Consider the following 18,663-nt stretch of genomic DNA (forward strand, 5'->3'; position numbering starts at 1 on the left):
TTTTCTGGCAGTGTTGTGATTATGAATCTGAGAATATTATTTAATATTTAATATTAATATTTTAATATTTTATCAAATAATATTTGGGTCTGTTAAGGGTTGTCCTGTGAATACCAGCCCAGTAAGGCGATGGTATTAGGACAAAATAGAAAGGTGTGAGACGAGCTCTGACATTATTGAACAGCATAAACTCTGCACATATATGGAATGAATTCACACAATTTCTTAAAATACAAGAATTTATTAACAAAAATAAGTCAACTCAAAGTCAAACATATTTCAATCAACAAACTCTTTACTTTGCTAAAACAATCCAACTAAACTACCAAGCAGAATTAAAGAATAATGAAGACTAATGGACTATGTACAATATAAACAAGTTGATTAAAGATGATTGATAATTATGACCAAAAGAGTGATGCAACATTACCATGCAATGTTTATGTTTGAGAACCAAGGATTATCTTGAAGAATCTGGAAATGAAGTTAAATTAGTCTTGGAACTAACTTAGGCAATAATCAGCAAACGTTTAGACAACCATTCACAATGCAAGATCAGATCAAATATTATTTTAATAAAATAATGTTTTAAATAATGATCTGCTGAATAAAACCAACCTTCTGGATGACTAATTCTCAACGGCGTTTAATTAGCTGCCTTTATTTATTAAAATAATATTTAAAGGAATAATATTTTGAATAAGAACCAAATCTTTCAGGAGAAATGGGCTTAATGGTGTTTACTTCATTTTCAAGTTTGGTAAAATAATATTTAGGGAAATATTACTTTACCAACTAACAACCTTTTTGGGTAAATGATCTTTAGCAGGCAAACACATGTTCTTAGCTATTAGCAGTTAAAGCTAACAAAAGAAGCTTATAGCTTATCACCAGAATCACACATATACCTTTAAAATACCACTAACAACAGGGGTTAAAATGCATAAGCTTGGATGATGCGTTATGGCCAATCTTCTGTGTTTAAAATCCCCCTATAAATAAAGTTTGTCTTAACTTTAACACAAAAAAAAACAACACAAACTGAGCACATGTGCTGAGCAGATAATCTGCTAGCACTAGGATAGCTGAGTTTCAACACAAACAAAACCAAACTTCATAAAACGAAAAAAGTTTTAGATTATTTCATTCTAAATTACTTCTCTCTGCCCAAACCTAACCTCTCAGGTGAACCATGCTGAGGAAAAGGTGACGAAGTTTGAAGAAAGCTTCCACAGTGAACAAAAGGTTGGCTGTGTGGTGGGGCGGCTCGCTCTGTCGGCCTGCCAAACTGCACGTTACTGCTGTAACCACGGTGATGCAGTCCCGTTGTCCTTCCTTCAGACCGGGAAAACTGCTCCACTTGGCGTCGTAGAGACAGGGTCTCTGCTGAGAACTCTCTAGAACACAATTTGCTTCTGTAGACCTCAGAGAGAAAAGTCAAGCCACGCTTGTACCTTAATTACCCCGTTCATGAATGAATACCGGATACACAAACAGCAATTCATTCGTACTTAACTTAGTGTATATGATCGCGTGATCGTATGACACTATTGGATCCAGTTTGAAGAGGTTTTCTGTTTGCCAGCAAATAGACATTAGCGCTCTGTGTCTCTCTGTCCAGACCCCTGTGGGACCCGCGTAGAGGAGACAGGATCTCTGCAAAAGCCAGGTTGTATTTGAACAGTGACGTCACGGGAAGTCCACTGTTTTCCCTTTTCCTGGCTGTGCTGGAAGTAGGTTAATGCGATTTATTTTAAAAGTTCCAGAAATGTTCGTACCAGACTTTCATGTTGTAACCATGGCTGGGTACCAACATGATGCATCATAATAGCTTTTTAAAAAGTTGTCAATCTCACCCCATGAGAAACTGAAAGTTATTCCTGCAGACTTCGATGCCTCCAATTAAGATGTCCTGGCATGTTTTCTTTTTGTTGGTGTCATCTTGGTGGATGTTGTCATCACTGAAGTTTCTACTGTACGCCGGTTTGCTTCAAGATGTCTGATGATTTTCATGTCCTGCCACTCCCTTTCTGCTGCTAAAGAATCCATCTGTATGTGGTGCATGAGCTCTAGAGAAAGTTTGCGGCTACAGGACTGTATCCCAAGTGAATAATTCTCCCGTAGCATTTACAGTCAAAGTTACAGATCTTCTCCATTTCACTGTCTCTGTCTTCTTCAAATGTTGTGATGGCAACAGCTTCTGATATCATACGTTCAAGCTCCTTTGCCAACAGTCCAAGGCTCTCTTCGTCATCCTCGTCTTGGGTTAACATCAACTGTAAACTAGGAACGTTTCCGCTGCGGTTCTGCTTGGTCCATCTTGAGGAAACACATTCTTTTTCAAATAGCAGCTGCTTTAAGTAGCCATGTGCTTACTTCAAGCACGCAGCTTATTGGCCGACATGCATAACAAAAGCCAGCGCGGAGCCAAACAAAGCCGCCATATAAATGAGCTGTGGGTTTTCCCTCCCCGATATGCAGATGCTGGAAGGCTAGGTTTTACCCTGAAAACAGCCTGAGTTTAAACACAAAATTTACCATTTTAAAATGTCCGAACCTGTCATTTAGAGCACTGAGTGCTTACTTCATAACTTCAACTTGCACATTTTGCAATAAAACGAAAATCACCCTTTCTCAGAAATGGATGGTTTATCTTCGTTTTCTCAGTTCGCGCTCTGCCAACTTGTTCCTACTTTTCTCATGGCACATCATATATTCAGTTTGGGTTATATTTTTCGGTCCGTTCAGTTTCAATCATCTGTTAAGTTTTTCCAACTGTTACCTCACAGTATTTGCTGCAAAACAGCTAAATCAGGTAATAGACAGCTGATCACTTTCACGTATCTGCCATTTTTATTTCTCTCTGCGATTTTGTAGTCCTAGCTCAAGTATGCTGTTGCTACAAGAGGATAAGTTCAGTTTGGTTGTTGGCTGTATTAACCCACACATTTCATTACACCATCCCCCAGCATCAGAACCTTGTGGAAGTTCCTGGTTAAATGTTATTTTTCATGGAAAAGTTCCAACATGAGTGGGGAAATTCCTCCAGTATCAAGAAGGATTTACTGAAAGATTTCACCTGATTAAGGCGTCAGTTCCTTCTGTCTATGGAAACAACAGACGCAGCAAAACCATAAGCTGCAAATAACGCTAAAATAACAACAAAACATGAATTTATTGTGTGTTGTTATGAAATCCTGGCCATTGTTCTGATAGCAGTAGCATCGTACCTTCACACTGTTAAGAAGTGGACTGAGGAATCAAAGCAGATGCTACAGGCCTGCTTTGAATGCACAGACTGGACTATTTTTGAAACCTCAGCCACTGACTTAAACCAACTAACTGATGTGGTGACATCATTCATCAGTTTCTGTGAGGACATGTGTGTGCAGACCAAGACCTTCTGCACCTTTGGGAACAATAAGCCATGGTTTACTCCACACCTCAGGAATCTGCGCAGGGAAAAGGAAGAAGCTCACAGCAGTGGAGATTGGGCGCGGTACAGGCAGGCCAGGAACAAACTAACAAAAGAGATCAAGCAGCTAAGAGAAGCTACAGTGAGAAGCTGAAGAACAACCTTTCTACTGGTGATACTTCAGCTGTATGGACTGGTCTGAGAAACCTGACTGCCTATAGGAGCCCCTTCACCCATCCTGATCAAAATCCTCACCTGGCCAACCGTCTGAATGGCTTCTACTGCAGACATGACAAGAAGCCATTCACACCTCAAATCATCTCCACATCCCATTCAGTAACAAGTTCTTCCCACAAAGCTACCAACCCCCTACTTTCAGATCCTCTTTCTGCACTAAAGATCTCCGAGGAAGATGTAAACAGGCTCTTTCAGCGCATGAAAACAAAGAAAGCTGGAGGACCTGATAACGTCTCCCCATCATGCCTGAAAGCCTGTGCAAATCAACTCGCTCCGATCTTCACAAGGATCTTCAACAAATCACTGGAGAAATGTGAGGTTCCTTCCTGCCTCAAACGATCCACCATCATCCCGGTTCCCAAGAAACCCACCATCCTAGGATTAAATGACTACAGGCCTGTGGCCCTGACGTCTGTGGTCATGAAGTCCTTTGAGTGGCTGGTGTTGAAGCACCTGAAAGACATCACAGGCCCCCTGCTGGACCCCCTGCAGTTTGCTTACCAAGCAAACAGGTCGGCAGATGATGCTGTTAACTTAGGTCTACACTTCATCCTGCAACACCTCGACCACCCAGGGACGTACGCCAGGATCCTGTTTGTAGACTTCAGCTCTGCCTTCAACACCATCATACCAGACATCCTTCACCAGAAGCTCACCCAGCTCAACGTCCCAGCCTCCACCTGTCAGTGGATCAACAGCTTCCTGACAGACCGACAGCAGCAGGTGAGACTGGGGAGCTTCCTCTCCCGATTCAGATCAATAAGTACTGGTGCCCCCCAGGGGTGTGTTCTATCCCCACTCCTCTTCTCTCTGTACACAAATGACTGCACCTCATTGGACTCGTCCGTGAAATCTTGAAGTTTGCAGATGACACCACTGTCACTGGTCTGATCCAGGACGGTGAGTCTGCATACAGACAGCAGGTGGATTGGCTGGTACACTGGTGTTGTCAAAACTACCTTGAACTCAACCCACTCAAGACTGTGGAAATGGTGGTGGACTTTCGGAGAACACCACCCCCATACAACCCCCTCACCATCCTCAACAACACTGTATCGGCCGTGGACCACTTCAGGTTCTTAGGAACCACCATCTCTGAGGACCTGAGATGGTCTTCACACATAGATACTGTTCTAAAGAAGGCCCAGCAGAGACTGAACTTCCTGAGGCAACTCAAGAAGTTCAACCTTCCACAGGAGTTGTTGGTCATCTTCTCCACTGCCATCATTCAATTTGTCCTGTCTTCATCCATCTCATTGTGGTTTGGCTCATCCACAAAACAGGACAGGTCCAGACTGCTGTTGTGGAATTTTCTTATCAAGTGGGTAGAAGTTGACTCATAACAAGAGAAAATCCGGACTTTGTCTTTATAAGTTTTATTCAAAGGCATTAAGCGTTTGAAGACCCCGTCAATGAGGTTAGTCAGTGAAACAGAGCCCCGATCAACATTTACACACAGTATTCATACCAGAACATGACAGTGTTATCTCAACTTCAAAGAGTCTGTGTTTTATGACCCCAGACCCTTCTCGGGTTCAGAGGTGACAAAGTTATCTAGGAACCCATCTGTCCTTCCCAACACATCATCCTAACTGTGGGTTTTAACCATTAAACATCTGATAATGGCTTTTACAGCTTCCTCCCCTAACACAAATGCTCAGAGGAGTGAGGTAACCCAAAAGTCATACACTTTGAAATGCTTACTGCAAGAATTTCCATCACACTGCAACGAACAATCAGGTCTGCAGAGAATAATCAGGGCTGACCTTCCCTCCATCCAGGACTTATACAGGTCTAGGGTCAGGAAAAGAGCTGCTAAAATCTCTGAAGACCCCACACACCCTGCACATAAACTGTTCAGAGCTTTACCTTCAGGTGGCGCTACAGAGCACTGTTCATTAAAACCAGCCGCCACAGAGACAGTTTCTTCCCCCAGGCTGTTTCTCTGATGAACATTCAATAGAGTACAGAACAACTGCATACAGATGTTGCAAATGCACCTTTTTATTTATATATGTGTATGTTGTACATTGTAAATATGTATATTCTGTAATACAAAACCAAAGAGTAAAGTGTACCGGAGTCAAATTCCTTGTTTGTATGTCCGAACTTGGCAATAAAGCTGATGCTGATTCTGATGATGTTAGTGCTGTGTGCTGCTTTTAACTCCTAGAAGTCAGAACCATACTCCGTGTTTTAAATAGTATTATTACATACATATTACATTATTACATAAAGTTTTCATTGTTTTTGCCTTGTTCCGGCAGCGATAGATAATTGTTATCAAACTACAAAAATGGCCGAACGGAATGGAGTGGAGCGCTCTTTGACCTGGAGAGGGGCGGGGTGTAAAGTGCCTCAGTAGCATTTAAAGAGACGGCACCAAAACGAGTTGCTCTCAGACCACCTCAGAACAGGTAAAAGAGGAGCCTGTGGAGCTACAAGAACAAGGAGTTCAGACTAAAACATTGAGGTTCCACATTATATAGACCACAACTGGATGATTTAACATTATAACGAAGGATTTAAAAGCATTGTATGTCTTTAAAGTGTGGAATACTTATCTTGAGTTCGAGCACTTAAACCCAAAAGTTGTGAATAACTACAACATTCTCAAAAATGCCTTGGTTTCCATTACAAGTCAGTTTTACCAACAATAAACAGAGTTTAATAAAAGAGGCAAATCTATATTTTTGTCACAAACACTAAAACTTGAACCTCATCCGACTCTTATCAGAATGAATCAACAACATTTTCCTCAGACCGTCACGGCCTTTATTTTTCTGCCCACCAGTAGTGACAGCTTGGTATGGATAATGCACCCATGCCGGGATGTGAATTACTGCACAGAGGCACAGTGTGATTTATTTTCCTCTCAAGGCAGATTACTATGCAGCAAATTTGAATCATGACATTGGAGTTGTGCCGGAATATTGAGCGGTTTGTAAATTCCCAGCTGAATGAGCTTGGAATGCTGGGAGGTTACTATGACAATTAAAGGAAGGATGGATGTAAAGTCCAGACCACTTCGCTGATAATGTTACACCATTAATCAAAAAGAAGAAAAAGTCCAGTGGAGTTGGGTTTCTCACTGTTCAACATATCTGCAGCTGGAAGCAAAGAGGAGCATTTTACTTTTTTCGTTCTGGTCTGCTCAATAAATGACTTTTCCTTCTGTGGTCCCTCTTCTCCTCATTTCTTGTTGATTTAAATGTTTTCTTTTTAAACCACATTCATACTATTTTATTCAAATGAAGCTAAAGGGATTCTTCAGAGCTGCATCCTTTCAGTTGGTTGACATTGTCCCTCTAATGTTCCTTTTCATTAGCCAGCCCTCAGTTTGTAAACTTCCTCGGAAAGAGGACACAGCTGACCTGGTTATGTTGCTACACAACAAACAGAGGGCCCTGTGCGCTCACCTTTGAGGCTATTTTAAGAGGAGTTTGGTGGGAAAGCAGAGTTAGCAGATGTTTTTAGACTTCGTAAATGAGCTACGCACAGGGCCGCGGGGGACAAAAGGGCAGGAGATGATCTGTGGATGGGGAGCAGAGTGGAGGAGATGGGGGATTGCAGTCAGGAAAGTTTGTATTCACAACTGCTGAATGTTTCTCTCTCTGTCTGTGTGATGAAAGGATCCACTTTATGTCGACAGCTTGTTAAGGCTGACATTTGTAGCCTGATGCATGGATGTCTGAGAGAGAGCAGCTCAATGTGAGACTCAGTAATTTGGGAGAAGAATTTGCACAATGCAATTTTGTTTCCCTCGGTGTAACAGCTGACCTTTACTGTTCGGACTAAATTTTCTGCCAATATATATAAATGATAATTCAAACCAAAGACACTAAACTCCTAAAGTGAAACATTACACAGAAGAAGCAATGATTTAATTTATCACAGAGCAACGTTAGCCATTTGGCCCTTTAGGAATATTATCTATTTCCCCATAGATAGCAAGCAATCATTGAGCCTCAGCCTTTATTTATTTAGTTTAAAGCTTGAAACAGTCATTAAAATTCTGATCATCCTTTGTTACAGTAAGACATTTTAGAAAATGTGTTCTTTTAACATCACTATTTTATATAGAACTGCAACAAAGACCGGAGTCACCAAATCTTCATAAGATTCGTTTGTTTGGCCTAGCCATTGGCAAAACTTAAAGAACTGAACTGCACCAGAGAATTGAAGAGACTGGTCCCACAAAGGAGGAGTTTCATACTTGGAATCCCCATAATGTCTGTAACAGGGCTCTAGTATGACTTGACCAAAAATGAAACGCCAATGCCATAATTCAACTTTAGGTGGTATTTATTGTGTTAGACCCTTTCACTGAGGTTCACCTCTTCATCTATTGTTCTATAGTACCATACCTCACCAGGCAGGTTTTCATAGAACAATAACTCACTGACGGAGCGCTGTTTGGATACTGATAATGATAGTAATGATCTGATAATCAGGCTGACTTAATTAAGAATAAAATGACTAACTTTGTAAATAATAAATGTCTTTGACACTTATAAATAGTTGTTCAGATCCAAACCCAACCTATGTAAATTCACACACAGGCATTTTCAAACAGCATTGCACACATATACAGGATAAACAAACAAAGTATCTCCAAATACAAAAAAATCTAGTAACAAAATACTTCAAATTCCAGTTAAAATACTTCAGGTAACAAACTCTCTATAAACATTCAATTAAACGACTAAGTAAAAGGTAAAGAATAAAGAAAGCTAAAGGATTAAAAAATAATAACAATCATAGGAACACATTGAAATTATCAATGGCCAATAAACGATGCAGTGATGTCACATTTCAGTGTGAATATGTATTGTCAAGAACCAAGGTTTGTTATGAGGACTCGGGAATAAAGCCAAATTAACTTTAACAGCTAAAAAAGAACAACCGTTGCTATGTGTTCAAACAACCAGTTCACAATGCAAAGCAGAAAGGAAAATAAAACACTATTTTAATAAAATAATGTTTCAAAAACCATTTTCTGAACTAGAATCTTAATATTGCATTACGTAGCCATCACAGTGACTGATGGAATGGAGTTATGGACTACCAAGATGGCAGCAAAAAACGTTTATGGACTCACAATGTGGACATATTGATGGCAGGTGTGATGATGTCACATCCGGGATTGGCGGTTTTTTTACCCCCCAAGTGCCACATGTAGCTTTACGTAACACCAATAGAAATGTTTATGTGTATTAGTGGAATGAACCAAAACACAAACTAAGTAGGTTTAACATTAGCACCTGGAATAACAGACACAATCATATGTGTGTGTGTTTGATTCTGGTGCTAAGCTTTCAGCTTCTTTTGTTAGCTTTCACTGCTAACAAGCTAAGGACATGTGCTTGCCTGTTAAAGAATATTTACCCAGAAAGGTTATTAGTTTTCAAGCTAGTGAATAATAGTCCTTAAACATTATTTTACTAAACTTGATAACTAAATCAACACCATTAAGCCCCATTTCTCCTGAAAGATTTGGCTCGTTTCCAAAATATTCCTTTAATAATATTTCTTTAAATATTATTTTAGTAAACATAGGCAGCTAATGAGACACCGTTGAGAATTAGTCATCCAGAAGGTTGGTTTTATTCAGCAGATCATTATTTAAAATATTATTTTATTAAAATAATATTTTATCTGATCTTGCATTGCGAATGGTTGTCTAAATGTATGCTGATTATTTCCTAAGTTAGTTCCAAGACTAACTTAACTTCATTTCCAGATTCTTCAAGATAATCCTTGGTTCTCAAACATAAACATTGCATGGTAATGTTGCATCACTTTTTTGGTCATGATTATCAATCATCTTTAATCAACTTGTTTATATTGTACATAGTCCATTAGTCTTCATTATTCTTTAATTCTGTTTGGTAGTTTAGTTGGATTGTTTTAGCAAAGTAAAGAGTTTGTTGATTGAAATATGTTTGACTTTGAGTTGAATTATTTTTGTTAATAAATTCTTGTATTTTAAGAAATTGTGTGAATTTATTCCATATATGTACAGAGTTTATGCTGTTCAATAATGTCAGAGCTCGTCTCACACCTTTCTATTCTGTCCTAATACCATCACCTTACTGGGCTGGTATTCACGTCCTGTGAACCCTTAACAGACCCAAATATTATTTAATAAAATATTAAAATATTAATATGAAATAATATTCTCAGATTCATAATCACAACACTGCCAGAAAACTGAAAATGTGTCGTCATGCAGGATAATAATCCAAAAATAATTCGATAAATAGATTAAATCCAAAAATATTAGATCTCCTGGGATTGATTCAAACACAAATTCCAGCAGAAAGCTAATCTGATGATTTTACTGATCTGGAACAACAATCTTTTTCTTGACTTGTAGTATTTAATTTCGATTCATTTTGCTAAACGGTTAGCAGCCTTATTAGCTTTGTCTATACCTCTGTAAAGACTTTACACCATCAGCAATAAAGTTATAAATACTCACTTGATTCTCAGTAGCTTCGTGTTGTGGGAAGATGGAGAACCCACATCAAATGTTGATTGCCTGACCTCGTTTACAGATGAAAAATGCTGTTATTTGTTGATCATCCTAATAAGGCCCACTGTTTTGTTGTGGTGAATGTGATCAAGGTGTAATTTCCATCAGACCAGCTGCCCCCTGTGGCTTGAAAGCTCTTTCTGGTCTGCTTTATCAGAGCCGGGGAGGGGAATGAATCATTAGCAGGACTCGTAATGTCAGGCTTTCTCTTTGCTGTCTGGGATTTTTGTTCTCCAGCATAAAAGGCGAAATCAAAGGGATGTAGGATATACCCATTCTCTTCAAAAATAAAAAAAACTATTATGATTTTCTCCTCCTTGATAAAATAAAACCTCAGCAGTTAGAGGGACAATTATGATGATTTGTGCCACCCAGTATTGTGAAATGATGGTGAAAATCTCCACAGGGGTTTGACAGAGTTTTAGATCAATACCAGTGAATAAGGGATTAGTCCTCGAGAAGCTGACATTTCTACCTTTTTAAAAGCTTTTCTTCTTTGGCTGCTGCTCTGTTTTCAAGCAATAACTTGACTCTTAAGGATCCCCATTAGCCTCACTTTCTTCATTTTCTATAGCTAAAACAAGAAGCACCACTCCATTAAAGATGGTAATGGGTCTGTTGGCTGTGAAGGCTCCTTTGTAGCTGGAAAGGATAAACCTGTCTTAAAGTAAGATCTGCTTTGCATTTTGAGGAATTAAGGTTTTCACTTAAGGCAACCTTTTCCGTCCAATATTGTAATCTTGCAGTAAATTTTCTTCTCCTTGTTTTTGATATTTTTTACATTAAAAATAGATTGAATGTTTATGTGCTTTGTAAAAGGGGAACTTAGTGTAGAACCTTCTAAAAATGCTTTTAGTTTCGCTCTCCTGTTCTTCACAAGACACAGTGACAGCAGAACCAAAAGTGATCAATCAGCCTGTTATTATTTTCCTATTATTTTCAGTTTGTCTCTCTGCACATTTTTACTATTATGGCTGTGGCTAACAACAAATGGCTCCAAAAGAACTAAACAATAAGCACTAAGTTTGACCCACCTCAATAAGCTTATCAGACCAACAGAGAGTGGATGATGCCACTGTCACCCTTTATAATATTTTACCCAAGATCCTTAAAAGCACAAAGACTCATGCAAGGCATAGTAATGAGGATGTTCCTAACAGAAGGAAGGGGCCCAAATTTAAATTTGCTTAAGGCCCCAAAGACCTTTGCTAAGCCCTGCGCTGATAATTGCAGGAAACGTTTTCATGTTTGCAGGTGACACTTTGAAATTCAGTCTGGAACAGCATAGATAGAAGTTCTTCGAGGGCTGCCAGGAACTGCAGTAAAGAGTCTAATATTTTGCAAATTATAAATATATGTATTTTCAAATGTTCCAAATGCAACTAATGCATTTAATCTGTGCAGTCTTCACTGACATTTGAGGTTAATGTTTGAGAAAAACTTTTGGCAGCAACTAATCTTGACACTAATATTAACTTGAAACTAGCTGCTTTGGAGGCTCTGAAAGGTGAGTTAACTTTGACTCAATAGACCTTCATAGTTCGCACCAAAGATACTCCAAGGTATGCAGAACACATCTGGATCCTGGGCTAAAAGCAAAAGTGTCTTCTGAAAGCAATTCCTGTGTTTTTGCTTCTCTGTCTGATGGAAGCAGTTTAAAGCTGCTAGTGCACAATTAAATTCCCATTTTTAACTTCGAGAGGATTCAAAACATACTTGGAACAAATAAATATGTTTGTTTATATTTATTCAGTAAGACCATTCTATCTTATAAGAACATTAAGTTAACATTTTAATCAGACAGATCTGACATGTAAAAGTAACCTTTCAAGCTTATTTTAGATCCCTGATAACCTTTTCAGTAGAATAGAATAGAATAGAAAAATACTTTATTGTCCCTCAGTGGAGAAATTCAGGTCTACCAGCAGCAAATTCAAATGGAAGCATGCAGATTCACAGAAGGGTAAAAATATATATAATAGAAAAATGAATAACAGACTCTACAGCAAAGGACAATTTATTAAAAATAGCATAAAATATGCATCATGTTCATGTGTATGTAGGTGGGGGACCTTCTCCCTCATGTGCTGGGGTACTTTTGTTCAGTAAAGGTCATAAATTGATTATTGCTCCTTCGGGGTTTAATAAAAAGTGACTGGAGACATGTGGGTGTTTAATTTACACAAACTGCTGGAGTTTTGGGGCGAAGCAGCTGACACAGAAGGAAATCTTTCATAGAGTGCAGGTGGGTTGTGAACCTGAACGCCTCCCTGCCCCCTGGTGGTCCTCAGAAGACACCTTATTAAATGAACCACTGGCAAAGTGCAACACTAGTGCCATGTCAGCAGGGGAATCCTCTTCTCCCCGCTCAATTGAGACTTCAAACACAGCTGCTCGGACCACTCTAGGATAAGTACAGGTTATGAAGTTGCCTACGCCAGCAAGTCATCCGACAGGAGCACCCCCAGCCCCCTGGATGACTGCAGTTATCCCTTACAGCGCAGGGACTGTTTGTATAAACAACATAATTTTGCCATCTAAGTATTTGTGTGCTGCAGATGCGTTCAGCTTGCAGATAGCAGCGTTCTGACAGCTGGATGGAGAGGATGCACCATATTGTGGCGTTCTGCAGATGGTGCAGGTATTGCGCTGTGATAACTGCAGTCCTCATGGCTGTGAAAAGTGAATCACTGCTCTTTAACCTTTTAGTTAAACTTGAAGAAATTGTTACCAGACTCAATCGCTCTTGTTCTCAATAAAGTTTGTTATATGGTTGGAAAGTCTGTTTTTTAAGATTTTCAGAATTGTTTAACATTATTTAGAAACTTCTTCACATACTTCTGTCTCTCTTTTATTATATTAGAGAGTGAGCTCATCCAGGTATTGCCTGGCATAAGGACTACACATTTGCTAAAGTTTGCTTCTATGGAGTAATAAATAATAGTTTCCTTACCGACAGTAAGTTTGTTGAAACATAAAGAAACTATCATAAGGGTGATGGACTCATTAGGAGCCTTGTTTTAACTGATTTTAAACAAGTCAGGGTGAAAATGTTCATATCAGTGGGATGCAACACTACATTAGATGAGATGAAACATTTGCATATTTACAAAAAACTTTTGTTAAGTTTGTTTCTGGTTTTTGGGAAAATTTTGTTGTGTGACTTTGCTGTCTGTATCCGTCTGACTAATCTTAGGTCATTTCCAAACAACGACACCTGGAAAAGCACAGGAATCATCGGCGCACCTGGTTAGTAGATCAGCTTTACATGTGCTATCAAGTTAGCATGTGTTTTTATTCATGCAAACCGTTAGATCAGAATTTTAGTAATTCTAACTCACCCAGAACAGGAAATGTTGAGTCTGATTTCATGTCAGACCGTGCAAAAGAAGGAGTCTTTTTATACATTTAATACAAATATCTGATTTTATCCATAAATACTATAGTTAGTATTATTACAGCTGTAAAGATTAGTATGTTATTTAGGCACAAATATAAAAAGCTGTTGTTGCTTTTTGTTTTAAAAAAGTAATCAGATCCTTTTATACATTTTGTTTGCATTTTTGTATTTATACAGTAATATGATTCCCTTTTACTCTAGCTTTTTATGTCCAGAAAATCCCATACCAACCTATGCCTAGCTGTAGCTATTGGGTCTGAATTTTTTCAGTTCTATTTGGTTTAAGATGATTTAATACATTTGGTTAAAACGTGTCCTCATGACTTGTCGTTAGCCTTTTGATGCTAAAATGTCTGCACTTTTCTACAAGCTTTCCATAGCATTTAAGGGAACTGTTAAAAATGGAAATTTCACAGAACATCACATTGAAATGTAATGTGAGATGTCAGACTTTAATAGCCAGATTAACCATCCTTAAACGCCTTTGGTCAAAGTGATGACCAGTTGTCTGGAACCTAAACTCCTCTGCTTGAAACAGAGACTCCTTGCAGTGACCATTACAGCTTTCTGTGGTTGAGAACTATTAGCCCACGCTTAAGGAGCTTGCATGGAAACTTTGGCTCCTGGTCTTTGGCCTAACTTAGGTCAAAAGGAAATGGGAAGCCATCTTCATGTGGACCCGCCATGTGTGGGAAAAGATTTTGAGGTTGGTGTTGTGAGGGGGTCTGATTCCAGGCATGAATAAAATATGGAATAATAAATAAACTCCTACAAAAGATTAAACTTTATTAGAGGAGAAAAACACTGCCCTAACTCTTTATTCCTTTTTTACATTTTGGTTGGACTCAAATACCTCCACTGAAAAAATCCAGACACCATAATCACTGGTTTGCTTCCAGCTTTTTAACAATATTTTCTGTGTGGTATACAGAAGCCGAGGGTTTATAGATCTGCTCTTCTTCTATCTGCCAAGAAAAAGCAGGTACCCTGAGGCTTAAAGACAGGATCAGAGAGCTGGAGGGAGACAGGTGATTGACATGTCTCCTGAGACACCAGCTGCTCTGATGTATATTCAAGAGAACAGAAAAAAGGTGACGGATTTATTGAAAATGTGTCAGAGGCCATTCAATGGTGGGACAGTGAGGTGTTCTGCTGGGAGACAGCGCAGGTCTGGGATCAGCCCAGAGGCAGTCCCCTTCTGCAAACCTCTGGAGCAGTGTCCTTTTGGAGCAGGATTTGCTGCATCAGCAAGTTACAATCGAGGACAAATCAGGGGTCTTCTACAGCTGTTCTGGCTAAACTGCTTGTTGAATTAAAAAAACTGCTGAACATCTATATGCAGTTTTTATAGAAAGGAAAACCCTGTTCTGTGCAATCTGGATGATTCTTGTTTCTTCTGATGTCTGCTGACTGGACAGGGGTGGAAATCAGAATATCAGGAGCCAGTAAAAGCTGTGGGTCTTTTTTAGGTACTTTTACCTTCCTAGGACCCTGTTGAACAAGCTATTATCATAAAGACAAGATTTATTTTAACATCTCTGAAAATATGTAGGAGCTTTTAGAAAGTGCCTGAACCATCTGATCTGGTTGTGTTTGTAGAAGTAAAGATGCATCTCAGTAGATTAGAGTATCATTAGAAAGTCAATTTATTTCAATAATTATAAATATTTCTATAAGTTAAACTCATATTGTATGAATTTATTGCAAACAGAGAGATATATTTCAAGTCTTGTTGTTTATTCTGATGGTTAACAAAAATCCAAAATACAGTTTTACAGAATATATGAATATTACATCAGACTAATCAAAAAAGGATTTTAATGCAGAAATTTGAGCTGTACTACTACTGAAAACCATGTCCATTTATTGCACAGTACCGGCATTCTGTGCTCAGCATGGATTGCTTTCAGCATACGTTATTTTTTTCTGTGTAACCTTTGAAACACAAACAGCTTTGGTCTTTGAGAAAATGATCTTTCATGTCATTTAAATAAATGTATTACGTTGACTGTCTTTGCATCTCAGTTCAGATTTAAAAAAACAAACAAACCCAGGTTTGCTGACCTTCAAATACTTGCGGGAATATGCCCCTGAGTCATTAAATGGCATACAGCTCCTGGTTTGTAAGCATTTTTATCCTGTGTATAGTTGAAAACTTCATTTTTACAAACTTCTTTGGAGAACTCTTTACTGGTCTGATCTTTGCAAACAGTCTCTGGTGTAAAGCTAAACTGATGAGTCATTTCATCACTAAGGGCACAGTGGTGCAATGCTGTAAAAAGCCTTTATCTGTTTAGAGGTTCATTTTAGCTAAACACACCAAACCGTAAATGTTATTTCATGAGCCATAAAAAGCCAGAGTGCCTAAAGAAAATAAAACATTCAGTGTGCTCATAGATGACTGATAAAAACGTCATGTGGTGCATCTCTCCCTTTCTGACCTCTTTCCTGTGCACCTCACAGAGCTGTCAGCAGAGAGAGAGAAATCCTGACCGAGGGACAGAGGAATGTTTTCCTATATTTGGTTGAGGTGTCACTGTTTGGCTGACCTCTTTCTGCAGCAGAGCTGAGGGCAGCAGAATCACAGAGCTGCTGGAGCCAAAAAGACTGAAAAAGTGTTAGTAGACCCTGAAATTTAACCATCAAAGAAACTAGAATTTTATGCTATAATTAGTCTGTGTTTATGTGGGTGAGTTTCTAATAGTGAGCAAGTGTTTTCAGTTTAACATACAGTACAGACCAAAAGTTTGGACACACCTTCTCATTCAAATACTTTTCTTTATTTTCATGACTATGAATATTGTAGCTTCACACTGAAGGCATCAAAACTATGAATTAACACATGTGGAATTATATACTGAACAAAAAAGTGTGAAACAACTGAAAATATGTCTTATATTCTAGGTTCTTCAAAGTAGCCACCTTTTGCTTTGATTACTTCTCCACACACTCTTGGTATTTTGTTGATGAGCTTCAAGAGGTAGTCACCTGAAATGGTTTTCACTTCACAGGTGTGCCCAGTCAGGTTTAATAAGTGGGATTTCAAGCCTTATAAATGGGGTTGGGACCATCAGTTGTGTTGTGCAGGAGGTGGATACAGTACACAGCTGATAGTCCTACTGAATAGACTGTTAGAATCTGTATTATGGCAAGAAAAAAACAGCTAACTAAAGAAAAACGAGTGGCCATCATTACTTTAAGAAATGAAGGTCAGTCAGTCCGAACAATTGGGAAAACTTTGAAAGTGTCCCCAAGTGCAGTCGCAAAAACCATCAAGCGCTACAAAGAAACTGGCTCACATGAGGACCGCCCCAGGAAAGGAAGACCAAGAGTCACCTCTGCTGCGGACGATAAGTTCATCCGAGTCACCAGCCTCAGAAATTGCAGGTTAACAGCAGCTCAGATTAGAGAACAGGTCATTGCCACACAGAGTTCTAGCAGCAGACACATCTCTAGAACAACTGTTAAGAGGAGACTGTGTGAATCAGGCCTTCATGGTAAAATAGCTGCTAGGAAACCAGTGCTGAGGACAGGCAACAAGCAGAAGAGACTTGTTTGGGCTAAAGAACACAAGGAATGGACATTAGACCAGTGGAAATCTGTGCTTTGGTCTGATGAGTCCAAGTTTGAGATCTTTGGTTCCAACCACCGTGTCTTTGTGCAGCGCAGAGGAGGTGAACGGATGGACTCTACATGCCTGTTTTCAACCGTGAAGCATGGAGGAGGAGGTGTGATGGTGTGGGGCAGTTTTGCTGGTGACACTGTTGGGGATTTATTCAAAATTGAAGGCATACTGAACCAGCATGGCTACCACAGCATCTTGCAGCGGCATGCTATTCCATCCGGTTTGCGTTTAGTTGGACCATCATTTATTTTTCAACAGGACAATGACCCCAAACACACCTCCAGGCTGTTTAAGGGCTATTTGACCAAGACGGAGAGTGATGGGGTCCTGCGCCAGATGACCTGGCCTCCACAGTCACCGGACCTGAACCCAGTCGAGATGGTTTGGGATGAGCTGGACCGCAGAGTGAAGGCAAAAGGGCCAACAAGTGCTAAGCATCTCTGGGAACTCCTTCAAGACTGTTGGAAAACCATTTCAGGTGACTACCTCTTGAAGCTCATCAACAGAATACCAAGAGTGTGTGGAGCAGTAATCAAATCAAAAGGTGGCTACTTTGAATAACCTAGAATATAAGACATATTTTCAGTTGTTTCACACTTTTTTGTTCAGTATACAGGTCCTTCTCAAAATATTAGAATATTGTGATGAAGTTCATTATTTTCCATAATGTCATGATGAAAATGTAACATTCATATATTTTAGATTCATTGCACACTAACTGAAATATTTCAGGTCTTTTATTGTCTTAATACGGATGATTTTGGCATACAGCTCATGAAAACCCAAAATTCCTATCTCACAAAATTAGCATATCATTAAAAGGGTCTCTAAACGAGCTATGAACCTAATCATCTGAATCAACGAGTTAACTCTAAACACCTGCAAAAGATTCCTGAGGCCTTTAAAACTCCCAGCCTGGTTCATCACTCAAAACCCCAATCATGGGTAAGACTGCCGACCTGACTGCTGTCCAGAAGGCCACTATTGACACCCTCAAGCAAGAGGGTAAGACACAGAAAGAAAGTTCTGAACGAATAGGCTGTTCCCAGAGTGCTGTATCCAGGCACCTCAGTGGGAAGTCTGTGGGAAGGAAAAAGTGTGGCAGAAAACGCTGCACAACGAGAAGAGGTGACCGGACCCTGAGGAAGATTGTGGAGAAGGGCCGATTCCAGACCTTGGGGGACCTGCAGAAGCAGTGGACTGAGTCTGGAGTAGAAACATCCAGAGCCACCGTGCACAGGCGTGTGCAGGAAATGGGCTACAGGTGCTGCATTCCCCAGGTCAAGCCACTTTTGAACCAGAAACAGCAGCAGAAGCGCCTGACCTGTTGCTCAGTGGTCCAAAGTACTTTTTTCAGATGAAAGCAAATTCTGCATGTCATTCGGAAATCAAGGTGCCAGAGTCTGGAGGAAGACTGGGGAGAAGGAAATGCCAGAAGTCCAGTGTCA

The sequence above is a fragment of the Girardinichthys multiradiatus genome, chromosome 5, assembly GCF_021462225.1.
Source record: "Girardinichthys multiradiatus isolate DD_20200921_A chromosome 5, DD_fGirMul_XY1, whole genome shotgun sequence".
NCBI classification, from domain to species: Eukaryota; Metazoa; Chordata; class Actinopteri; order Cyprinodontiformes; family Goodeidae; genus Girardinichthys; species Girardinichthys multiradiatus.